Source organism: Salmo salar, chromosome 11 (genome assembly GCF_965601325.2).
Source record: "Salmo salar chromosome 11, fSalSal1, whole genome shotgun sequence".
NCBI lineage: Eukaryota > Metazoa > Chordata > Actinopteri > Salmoniformes > Salmonidae > Salmo > Salmo salar.
Window position 1 is genome coordinate 96,260,736 of NC_138301.1, and position 12,233 is coordinate 96,272,968.

The window sequence follows — 12,233 nt, forward strand, 5'->3', positions numbered from 1 at the left end:
CTGCGGCACACTCTGCGTGCTGCTGCAGCATTCTGTGGCACGTCATTTAATTCTCAGTTCGAGCCCAGGTAGGGGCGAGGAGAGGAACGGAAGCAAAACTACATTTACTACATTTACATTTAGCAGACGCTCTTATCCAGAGCGACTTACAGTAGTGAATGCAGACATTTCATTTCATTTTTTTTTTTTTTTTTTTTTTTTGTACCTGCCCCCCGTGGGAATCGAACCCACAACCCTGGCGTTGCAAACACCATGCTCTACCAACTGAGCTACAGGGAAGGCAAAACTGTTACACGGGCACCATTTTAATTAGGAGAATCTCCTCTTTGTAATTATGTCTGGGCAGCGAGCTTGTTTGTCATCGATCGCTAGACCAGAAATAGTCAGAAGTTTAAAAAAATTCCCTACTTTTTCATTACGCAGACATAAGCACAGTTGACACCATCGAGGTGCGGATATTTACTTTCTACACAAGTAGTTTTTTTTTCCAGTTCCATCAGACGACCAGATTGTAGTGGTAAAATAAAAAGGATACATCTTTAATGGAATTCTTAGTATCACTATAGTAAAAACAGGCTCTGCGAACGTTCAATTCCATTAATATGCTATTAATTTGCTACTAGTGTTCCAGTCAACGTTCTTAAGGCGTTTTGACTCATTCTGTTGTCAATTCGTTCTATTGTCAATTTACGAAAGCACCCGAATTTCCATTGTGAAAGCACAACGACTATACCATTTAGCTAAGCGAAGAATGACGAGAATAATCAAGTCAATAAACGTTGGGTAATTAGATAGCCTATAGTTAATATACTGGCATGTTTGATGTATAGCTGCTAACGTTAGGTAGCTAGCTAACATACCGGTACTTACTGCTGTAATGATATGCTATGTGGTTCATAAGGACAGTGTTGCTAACAAATTGTCAGCTAACAGAACGTGTAAGGTAACTTTTTTGAAAAGTCATTACTTTATTACATTGAGTAGCAAGCTACCCCTTGGTCGTTAGGGCAAATCTGGTCTGTCATAGGAGGGGGGGATTTTCACACAGCTCGGCTATTAGACTATTCTTTAGTAAAGGCTGAATAGTCTATTGATCAGCTATTAGCTCTCCTTCCCAACTTGCAACAAATTGCTGTTCCCATCTCATTCCATTCCCTCTTCCACGCGTCATCATGCTGCTCCTGAGTGGCTCGCTTGTAGGTGTGCTGGCAGGATATGTGTCACGACTACTACCGAAGGTAGCTCCCCCTCCTGCTCGGGTGGCGCTCGGCGGTCGTCGTCACCGGCCTACTAGCTGCCACTGATTCCCTTTTTTCCCCCTTTCCGTTTATTGTTTGCACCTGTTTTGTGTTGGGCAGATTAGCTGGGCTATTTTAGCCAGTAGGCCTGCCAGCTCTGTGTGCGGGATTGTTGATCTGTGTTTTGCTTGTGTACACGCTCATGTGTTTAGGTGCTAGTGCGTGGTTTGCGCCGACTATTTTCTGTCCCCTGTGTTTGGGGCACTTTGATTTTGTGTGCGCTCTGGATCGCTGTGGGGTGGCTTGTGTTTCACCGTTATGTTCATTAAAAACACTACCCTGTATTCTCTGCTTCCTGCGCCTGACTCCTCACCCACTACGCCCAAGCCTTACAATATGGCAGCATCTTCGGTTCTGTGTCAAGTATTCTGCATACTGTAGCACGTTTGTATGAAGGTGTGGTTGTTCACAGGCAAATTGTTATATGCTATGGAGGTACATTTGTGTCTTTTTTTGGAGAGAAAATTCTTTTTTATTTTTAATCAAAAATAATTGTTCTGAAAACTACTTTTTTTCCGACACAAAGGAAGTCAAAGCAGACACCTACGTAGATGGCATCTCAGGTAAGCAGCACTGGGCTGTACTGACTTATCCGAAAAATGATATCTGCTGCTTTAGATTGAATGGTCATATCTCAGTTATTGTTCTCATATCTATCAAAAATAAGCTGTTTTCTTTACTTTCAGAGAGCAAGCTGACCAAGGGGTCGAAAATGTAGATATTGCCAGATGTTCACTGTCTGAGGAACAGGCCGTGGAAGCTTTATTGCTGGCAAAAGTGTCCATAACCAGAGGTGATTAAACTGTTCTGTGTTCTTTTTCTCTCTTCATCTCTGCCTGTCTTGTTATACATGGAACCTGTCTCGCATGCATTCATTAAAAAAACCTTAAGATGTCAGCTGCTAATTTTCAGATTTACACAACATAAACACAGCCGTTTTCACTGGACTATCTGTTGCTGCCAAGTCATGATTTCCCTGGGGGTTAGCCTTGCAATAACCAAGTGGGGAGACACATAGCCCTCTATATTTAAATGTTTCAGGTACACTCCGGTAGGTGTCTGCGTCACATACAGTATCTTCTATTGACATTATATTCTATTGCTTGTCCTCATGTGTCTGTTTTTCAGCATAAAGTACTCTGTAGCCACTTAGTGTGGACACCAGGTGAGACCACACACACACAATAACAGTCTCTCTTCTTCACTTCATCCCTCTCCCACTTCTCCCTAAATCCTCTAGGTTATATCAGCGGTTTTGGTGAACCCCTCCCGCATCTGAACTGGCTGACACAGACGGCACAAGATGATCATCGGTGAGAGGTCACTTGGTCGGGTCAACAGGAAGTATTATTAAAGAGTTGAGATTTACATTGAAATACAGACAGAGATGTAGTAGTCCCAGAGTTAATGATCCAAGGTCAGTTTTGCATTTCACCTCCTGATTTAAGATGACTGAAATTGAACTCAGCTTTCCAAAAAATGTGATTAACCACAGTAAATTCATGATTTAACGGAAGGGCAAATACTTTTTCACAGCACTGTATGTATTTATAACACCTGGATAATGAAATTCTTTCAAAAAAGCGTTTCACATTCTCCACTGGTTGAAATTAAGTATCTCATTGAAATACTATCCTGTGTCCTCAGATTAATGCAGATGAAGGGAGTTAGATATGCATAGTTTTTTTTCTGTATATGAATTATAAATCAATCATGTTTCTACTCTACTGCATAGTTACAATGTGTAATCATTGCTGTCCCAGGAGCAGGACTGGTAAACACTGTTGAAGTGTATAATTGTAATACATACATGCAGACACAGCATCATTCAAATAATGGAGTTTGATATGACTGAAAAAGAATGTCTCAGAGATTCATACCTGAACTGCACCTTTATTTGCCAGGGAAGAGTACATGATCAGTGATTAAATGTACAGGCGACAATGTGGGAATCTCATGTGTGGTAATAACTACAGTACATGTGTACTGTATATAGGACTTGCATTCTTGGCACAATAAAGTTATTCTATTATATCCATAGGCTTCATTAATGCCATTCAGACTTGAAGTTGATACAACTATGATAGCTGAGGTTCATAGATTGGTATGAATATTAGTTCAGAACCTAACGTTTTAGGGTCCATACACAGATCGGCTTCATACTGTAGCTAGCTACACATCCATAGGCATACAGTTTTTTTTATCCTCCACTACACAATAAGCAAATAAATAGTTAGCTAGCTATGTTACTTCAGCTGCATTGCAAGGCAAGCTTACACAATTGTACATTCAATTTGCAGTAAATACTTTAGCTAGCTAGATTCTTTACATCCACTGTTTCACAATATGACAGTCTGGTTTGCTGGTTTTCTCAGGAGTCCCTAAAACATGAAACAACACAAATTACAAATGCATTCTCCTAACATTAGCTAGCTGGCTAATGTTAGCTAGTCAGATAACTTGCAAAATAGCGATTTTCGTAAATTAACTTTAAGACAAAAGAATAGGCACAAACATTTGTTTCTACATTAACTAACATATTCCTCGCAATTGTAAATGTTTTGCTTGACTCGTTATGACGTTATAACTACTTACATCTGGTTCCACTGTAATGTTTTGTCAGCCATCTTTGTTGAAGAACGCCACAAGGCAAGGGTGGCTTGCATCAAATTCGTCATTGGAACCACTCGATATGATTGGTCACATAAAAACTTTAGGACCCAAATGCATAATGAGTGCTCTAACTCCCACTTGTGGTGATCTGGAGCAATGAAGCCATGACACTGGGTACCTCTAAGTCCCACGGTGCAAGCTCACAACTTTTAAAGGAGCAACCATTGTAGACAAAGTGCAAAAGATGGTATAAAATACAGTATATACAGTTGACGTCAGAGGTAAACATACTCCTTAGCCAAATACATTTAAACTCAGTTTTTCACAATTCCTGACATTTAATCCTGGTAAAAATTCCCTGTCTTAGGTCAATTAGGATGACCATTTATTTTAAGAATTTGAAATGTCAGAATAATAGTAGAGAGAATGATTTATTTCAGCTTTTATTTCTTTCATCACATTCCCAGTGGGTCAGAAGTTTACATACACTCAATTAGTATTTGGTAGCATTGCCTTTAAATTGTTTAACTTGGGTCAAACATTTTGGGTAGACTTCCACAAGCTTCCCACAATAAGTTGGGTGAACTTTGGCCTATTCCTCCTGACAGAGATGGTGTAACTAAGTCAGGTTTGTAGGCCTCCTTGCTCGCATACACGTTTTCAGTTCTGCCCACAAAATCTTCTAAAGGATTGTGGTCAGGGCTTTGTGATGGCCACTCCAATACCTTGACTTTGTTGTCCTTTTGCCATTTTGCCACAACTTTGGAAGTATGCTTGTGGTCATTGTCCATTTGGAAGACCCATTTGCGACCAAGCTTTAACTTTCTGACTGATGTCTTAAGATGTTGCTTCAATATATCCAAATAATTTTCCTTTCTCATGATGCCATCTATTTTGTGAAGTGCACTAGTACTTCCTGCAGCAAAGCACCCCCACAACATGATGCTGTCACCCCCGTGCTTCACGGTTGGGATGGTATTCTTCGGCTTGCAAGCCTCCCCCTTTTTCCTCCAAACATAACGATGGTCATTATGGCCAAACAGTTCTATTTTTGTTTCAACAGACCAAAAAGTACAATCTTTGTCCCCATGTGCAGTTGCAAACCGTAGTCTAGATTTTTTTATGCCGGTTTTGGAGCAGTGGCTTCTTCCTTGCTGAGCTGCCTTTCAGGTTATGTCGATGTTGGACTCGTTTTACTGTGGATATAGATACTTTTGTACCTGTTTCCTCCAGCATCTTCACAAGGTCCTTTGCTGTTGTTCTGGGATTAACTTGAACTTCTCGCACCAAAGTATGTTCATCTCCAGGAGACAGAACGTGTCTCCTTCCTGAGCATTATGATGGCTGCGTGGTCCCATGGTGTTTATACTGGTGTACTATTGTTTGTACAGATGAACGTGGTACCTTCAGGCATTTGGAAATTGCTCCCAAGGATGAACCAGAGTTGTGGAGGTTTACAATATTTTTTCTGAGGTCTTGGCTGATTTCTTTTGATTTTCCAATGATGTCAAGCAAAGAGGCACTGAGTTTGAAGGTAGGCCTTGAAATACCTCCACAGGTACACCTTCAATTGACTCAAATGATGTCAATTAGCCTATCAGAAGCTTCTAAAGCCATGACATTATTTTCTGGAATTTTCCATGCTGTCTAAAGCCACAGTCAACTTAGTGTATGTAAACTTCTGAACCACTGGAATTGTGATACAGTGAATTATAAGTGAAATAATCTGTCTGTAAACAATTGTTGGAAAAATTACTTGTATGATGCACAAAGTAGATGTCCTAACCGACTTGCCAAAACTATAGAGATTGTTAACAATAGTTTGTTAGCAGGAAATTTGTGGAGTGGTTGAAAAATGAGTTTCATTGACTCCAACCTAAGTGTATGTAAACTTCCGACTTCAACTGTACATGTTACTTTTTAAAGTGGCCAGTGATTGGGTCTCAATGTAGGCAGCAGCTTCTCTGAGTTAGTGATTGTTGATTAGCAGTCTGAAGGCCTTGAGATAGAAGCTGTTTTTCAGTCTTGTGGTCACAGCTTTGATGCACCTGTACTGACCTCGCCTTCTGGATGGTAGTGGTGTGAATGGGCAGTGGCTCGGGTGGTTGTTGTCCTTGATAATCTTTTTGGCCTTCCTGTGACATTGGGTGCTGTAAGTGTCAAGGAGGGCAGGTAGTTGGCCCTGGTGATGCATTGTGCAGACTGCACCACTCTCTAGAGAGCCTTGTGGTTGAGGGAGGTGCAGTTGCCGTACCAGGCTGTGATACAGCCCGACAGGATGCTCTTGATTGTGCATCTGTAAAAGTTTGTCAGGGTTTTGGGTGACAAGCCACATTTCTTCTGCACTCTCTGTGTGGGTGGACCATTTCAGTTTGTCTGTGATGTGTACGCCTAGGAACTTAAAACTTTCCACCTTCTCCACTGCTGTCCCTTCGATGTGGATAGGGGGGGTGCTCCCTCTGCTGTTTGATGAAGTCGACGATCATCTCCTTTGTTTTGTTGACGTTGAGTGAGAGGTTGTTTTCCTAACAGCACACTCCAAGTGCCCTCACCTCCTCCCTATATGCTGTCTCGGCATTGTTGGTAATCAAGCCCACTACTGTTATGTCGTCTGCAAGCTTGATGATTGAGTTGGAGGTGTGCATGGCCATGCAGTCGTGGGTTAACAGGGAGTACAGGAGGGGGCTGAGCACACACCCTTGTGGGGTCCCAGTGTTGATGGTCAGCGAAGTGGAGATGTTGTTTCCTACCTTCACCACCTGGGGGCGGCCAGTCAGAAAGTCCAGGACCCAATTGCACAGGGCAGGGTTGAGACCCAGGGCCTCCAGCTTGATGATGAGCTTGGAGGGTACTATGGAGTTGAATGCTGAGCTGCAGTCAATGAACAGCATTCTTACATAGGTATTCCTTTTGTCTAGATGGGATAGGGCAGTGTGCAGTGTGATGTCGATTGCGTCGTCTGTGGACCGGGCGGTATGCAAACTGAAGTGGGTCTAGGGTGGCCGGTAAGGTGGAGGTGATATGATCCTTGACTAGTCTCTCAAAGCTCTTCATGATGACAGAAGTGAGTGCTACGGGGCGGAAGTCATTTAGTTCAGTTATCTTTGGCTTCTTGGGTACAGGAACAATGGTAGCCATATTGAAGCATGTGGGGACAACAGACTGGGATAGGGAGTGATTGAATATGTCCGTAAACACACCAGCGAGCTGGTCTGTGCATGCTCTGAGGATGCGGCTAGGGATGCTGTCTGGGCCAGCAGCCTTGCCAGGGTTAAAACGTTTAAATGTTTTACTCACGTCAGCCATGGAGAAGGGGGGGGGGCGGGGGGTGCAGTCCTTGTTAGCAGGCCGCGACGGTGGCACTGTGTTATCCTCAAAGTGGGTGAAGAAGGTGTTTAGTTTGTCTGGAAGCGTGACGTTGGTGTCCATGACGTGGCTGGTTTTCTTTTTGTAGTCTGTGATTTCCTGTAGACCCTGCCACATACGTCTCGTGTCTGAGCCGTTGAATTGCGACTCCACCTTGTACCTGTACTGGCGTTTCGCTTGTTTGATTACTTTGCGGAGGGAATATACACTGTTTATATTCAGTCATATTCCCAGTCCTCTTTCCATGGTTAAATGTGGTAGATCGCGCTTTCAGTTTTGCGCGAATGCCGCCATCTATCCACGGTTTCTGGTTAGGGTAGGTTTTAATAGTCACAAAGGGTACGACATCTCCAATGCACTTCTTTATAAATGCACTCACCGAGTCAGCGAATAGGTCAATGTTGTTCTCTGAGGCTGACCGGAACATATTCCAGTCCGCGTGATCAAAATAATCTTGAAGCGTGGCTTCCGATTGGTCGGACCAGCGTTGAATGGTTCTTGTCACTGGTACATCTTGTTTGAGTTTCTGCCTATAGGACAGGCGTCGTTTTGCCCATGGGCGTAGCACAATCAATATGCTGGTGGGATTTAGATAGCCTTGTTCTCAAATTAGCTTTTTTTAAATCCCCAGCTACAATAAATGCGGCCTCAGGATATATGGTTTCCAGTTTGCATATAGTCCAGTGAAGTTCCTTGATGGCCGTCTTGGTGTCTGCTTGAGGGGGAATGTACACATCCATGACTATAACTGATGAGAATTCTCTTGGTAGGTAAAATGGCCGGCAATTGATTGTAATGAATTCTCGGTCGGGTGAGCAGAAGGACTTGAGTTCCTGTATGTTGTTATTATTACACCAAGAGTCGTTAATCATGAAGTATACACCCCCACCCTTCCTCTTCCCAGAGAGGTGTTTATCTCTCTGTTGGCGCGATGCATGGAGAAGCCGTGGCTGAACTGATTCCAACAACATATCCCGAGAGAGCCATGTTTCCGTGAAGCAGAGACTGTTACAATCTTTGATGTCTCTCTGGAAGGCAACCCTTGCTCTAATTTCATCTACCTTGTTGTCAAGAGACTGGACATTGGCTAATAGCATACTCGGGAGCGGTGGGCGATGTGCACGCCTACAAAGCCTGACCAGGTGGCCGCTTCGTCTGCCCCTTCTGCGGCGCCGTTGTTTTGGATCGACTACTGGAATTAGATCCATTTTCCTGGGTGGTGGTCCGAACAGAGGATCCGCTCCTGATTTAAAGGTCAGATTAGATTACCAAATCCAAATCCCTATCTGAAGGATCAGAATAAAAAATGTCAGATTTGAAAAACCCAATTCTAACACTTAATCCTATCTAACTGCCAAAATCCAATCAGATAACTTTTGAAAAACTGGGCCCAAATCACTGCACAGCTTCACAGACAGAGCTTTGCCGCATTTCATGCTTCTCAGAAATACATCTGGACAACCACCCCCGCCACCCCACTGATAGAAAAACCTCCTTTTAGAAAGATAAATATTTGGAAGGTGCGCGCCAATAAAAATCAATCTTTACTTGATTGTATAAAGTTTATCTTCCATCACTAAGAATGTGGTGAAGGATGGTTTTGGATGGAACTGAAGGCCCAGAGCTGAGTCCAATCTGGCAGGGAAGGCTGTACTGTCATTGCCTCATCTTCCCCCATCAGAGGCCCAATCCAAATGGCTAACTGCCTCTCACAGCGTTGCTAGGAGGCTAAAGGTCTTCAGAGCAGAGACTGAAATGATGGAATAAAAATTGTGACATGAGTTTTTCTGTCTTTCTGGGGTATACTAATGAGATATGAAAAAGTGTGTGTGCATTTGTGTGTGTGTCTCAGTGTGTGTGTGTATAATTTCTCCTTATCGCGTCATTGAATTTTTTTTAATTAATAGTGTAGTTTATATGGCATAATGGAAGAAAGGTCACTACTTTTAGTTTTCTGTGAAGTGTGCATGTACAGTACCATATGTGCTTTTACTGTACAGCTAAATCAGCTGACAAGAAGTGAATGGAAAGGGAAAAGGAGCATCCATTACAAAAAGAGGACCACATTGACCAAGATTTATTAGTCTGTGATTATATGAGCAGTTACAAATACTCAGAGAAGGGTAATCAGGAACACGTTGTGAATCAGCCTCTTTACCAATAAAGCAACATTCATTTAGGCAGTAGTGGAGCTTAAGTAAAATCACTGGAGAAGCCAATCAATAAAGACAAGCCATATTACAACCGACTGTATATGATGTGCTAATTGCGTTGTTTGCTCTATAACCTGTTAGTTCATATGCCTGGACACCGTGATATTAGAGGCCGAGACCATAAGAAGACACAGTGGCAGAATATATTCAACCACACATTTGTTTTATTACAAAACCGGAGAGCAACATCTGTTAGTTAACATCCTCTCAGGCCAGGGGCACAATGTATGCATTTATGGTTGGATCAGAATAGCCGTTATAATCGTTGGCCAGTACGGAGAATTCAGTAAAACCACAATTCCAAATCTTTATCTCCATCCATGGCTAATTCAGGAAAGGGACAATTTTAGCTAGCTAGCCACCAGAGGACAACAACACAATGAGATGCAACAATTCAAGTTTTTTATGACAATAATGACATTTGGATTGTGATATGATTGGTCTGAAGCCAAATCCAAACTGGATTCCTTGACACTTTTTTTTTGGTGTGCTAGGACCATTCACAACTCAGCTCACTAGGTTTAGCTCAACGCTGATTGGCTGTTCTTTTATTTCATTTTTTTTATCAGGGGAAGCTCGCTGGCTTCCCTTGGATGCAATGCTACGGCAACAATGTCATACTCTTTCTGACCAGATAGCATCAGATCGATACACTACACATACTGAGGGGTTCTATTTCACGCGCTCAGATGCTTTTCTGGTGAGATACATTCATCCTCCTGTGAATTGAAAGAAATTTACGAAACAGAGTGATGAACAATACATTGTTTTATGTTTTTTTTCTTTATTCCTGGTAAGTGTTCGGGGAATCCCGGCTTCCTTTGAGATCCATGAATACACGCCACTGAATTTAGAATAAAATAAATGTCCACTTGTTTAGGAAAGTGCTAACAGAAGAATGATTATGGTAAAATTGGACGTTGCGTTGTGGGGGCCTATAAATATAGATCTAAGTTTTCCTTTTTGGAAACTTGGTGGAGAACATGGTCGCCTGGAATCTTGGTCAAAATGGAGCTGTGATGGAAATAGCAGCTGATGTTATTTTGGAGGGAAATTGTAGACAAGCTCTTCTTTGACCTCCCATCACTCTCTTTGGGTGAGAAATGGGAAGCTCCCAATTGTGGATTGTGTGGGCCTTTTGTGTGTGTGTGTGTGTGTGTGTGTGTGTGTGTGTGTGTGTGTGTGTGTGTGTGTGTGTGTGCAGGCGTGTGTTTGCGCGTGCATGTGAGTGTGCAGGCGTGTATTTGTGTGTCAGTTACTTTCATCTTCTGTCTCCGACTCCTGGTGTGTAATTTCCAGCAGTCTGCGCCACACTGCTTTTAGAGGTTTTTAGCGTGGGAACAAGGGATGCTCGTGAAGTAGCTTTTGGCGGTGACATCATCAGTTGTGGCCCAGGACTGCTGGGGGATTTACTGGCTGCTGAGTGGATGTTGATGCTACACAGCACTCCTCCTGCCAAAACACTGTAGACCTCACGGCTGAAATATTTAATATTAGCTTTGTATTTTGAACATCAAAGGCACATGCAGACAAGCAGGCTTCAGCCCCATTATGGCCTGAAACGGGTTTTAATTGTCTGTAGTACAACTTTTCCCACTCTAACTCAACCTATGTTGACATTGTTCAGTGTTTTTCTCAGCTGAAGCTAAACAGGCCAATAGAGTCAGGTGGGTACTTTGTAGTTCAGTTCTTCAATCCTTCTGCCCTTTGGGCATGACTTTTTCTTTTTGATTCAGCCTTACAAAGGGTGACAATGTGACACATTCTATACAAACTTTTGTGACACATTCTATACAAAAGGATGACCTCATATTTTTTCGTATTTTTCATGTGTTTTCTTTCTGTTATTAAATTGTTATTGATTATTGTATTGTTGGGTTTTGATTTAGCAATAAAGGCATTTCACTGGACTTATGCATGTGACATTAAAACTTGAAACTGAAAAAATTAATTGATTCATATTCTATGATGTTCTGCACGGGCATGACTCCACAACGTCTCCAACAATGAGCTCAGTCAGTAGATGTAAGCTGTCATCTCCACAGTTTTCAGTAGGTGAACCACCACAGTGCCACTCATGTGACTGACTCATCATCCAGCCTGCTAGCCAGTGGCTGCTAAGAAACATTAGCTTCTGTATTTCCATAGTTTTCCATTATTATGTTCATGTCTTGGTTTGTCTGTGGCAATCGACTTAGCCAGAGCACAACATAATCACTCTGAATAAGACCCTGAAAAACACAGAGAGTAAATGTAGGTTAATTTACTCCAAGATGTCTTCAGGGACAAGAAATCATTGTTGCGTTGGTATATGGTGAGTAACCATAACGGCATTAGTAATGTCTGGTGATGATGTATGCGTGTGTGGTGGGTCTGAGTCATAATCTGACTGAGATACAACCAAGAAGTGTGAGGGAGTGTTATATGTTATATTTGTTTGACCTGAGCTATTACTTTCCTCTGAGGTCAGCAAAGTAAAAAAGACAGGTAGGTTATAAATAGGTTGAGGCACCTATTTCTGTGTTTAGTCGCCCTCTGGCCTTTCTACAAAAAAGTTATGTTTTCCCAGCTATATTTTGTAACCATAGTGATAGTGGTTTGATTGGCAGCATTGCACAATGGTAAAGTAATTCATTGTATCGTCATGGTGCCTCCAACATATTGAACTGATTTATTTTTGCTGTAACTTTAGCCGGGAAAAGCTGAGGAATGGTTTACAGCGAGAGAGAACATGTGGGACTTG

At 42.3% G+C, this 12,233-nt stretch overlaps 1 non-coding gene across 1 annotated transcript; it reads right to left on the reverse strand.

Moving 5' to 3' along the window:
- Positions 1–206: 206 nt before the first annotated feature.
- Positions 207–282, reverse strand: trnaa-ugc (transfer RNA alanine (anticodon UGC)). The gene has a single exon. It is a non-coding gene; the product is annotated as a tRNA-Ala (tRNA).
- Positions 283–12,233: the final 11,951 nt, after the last annotated feature.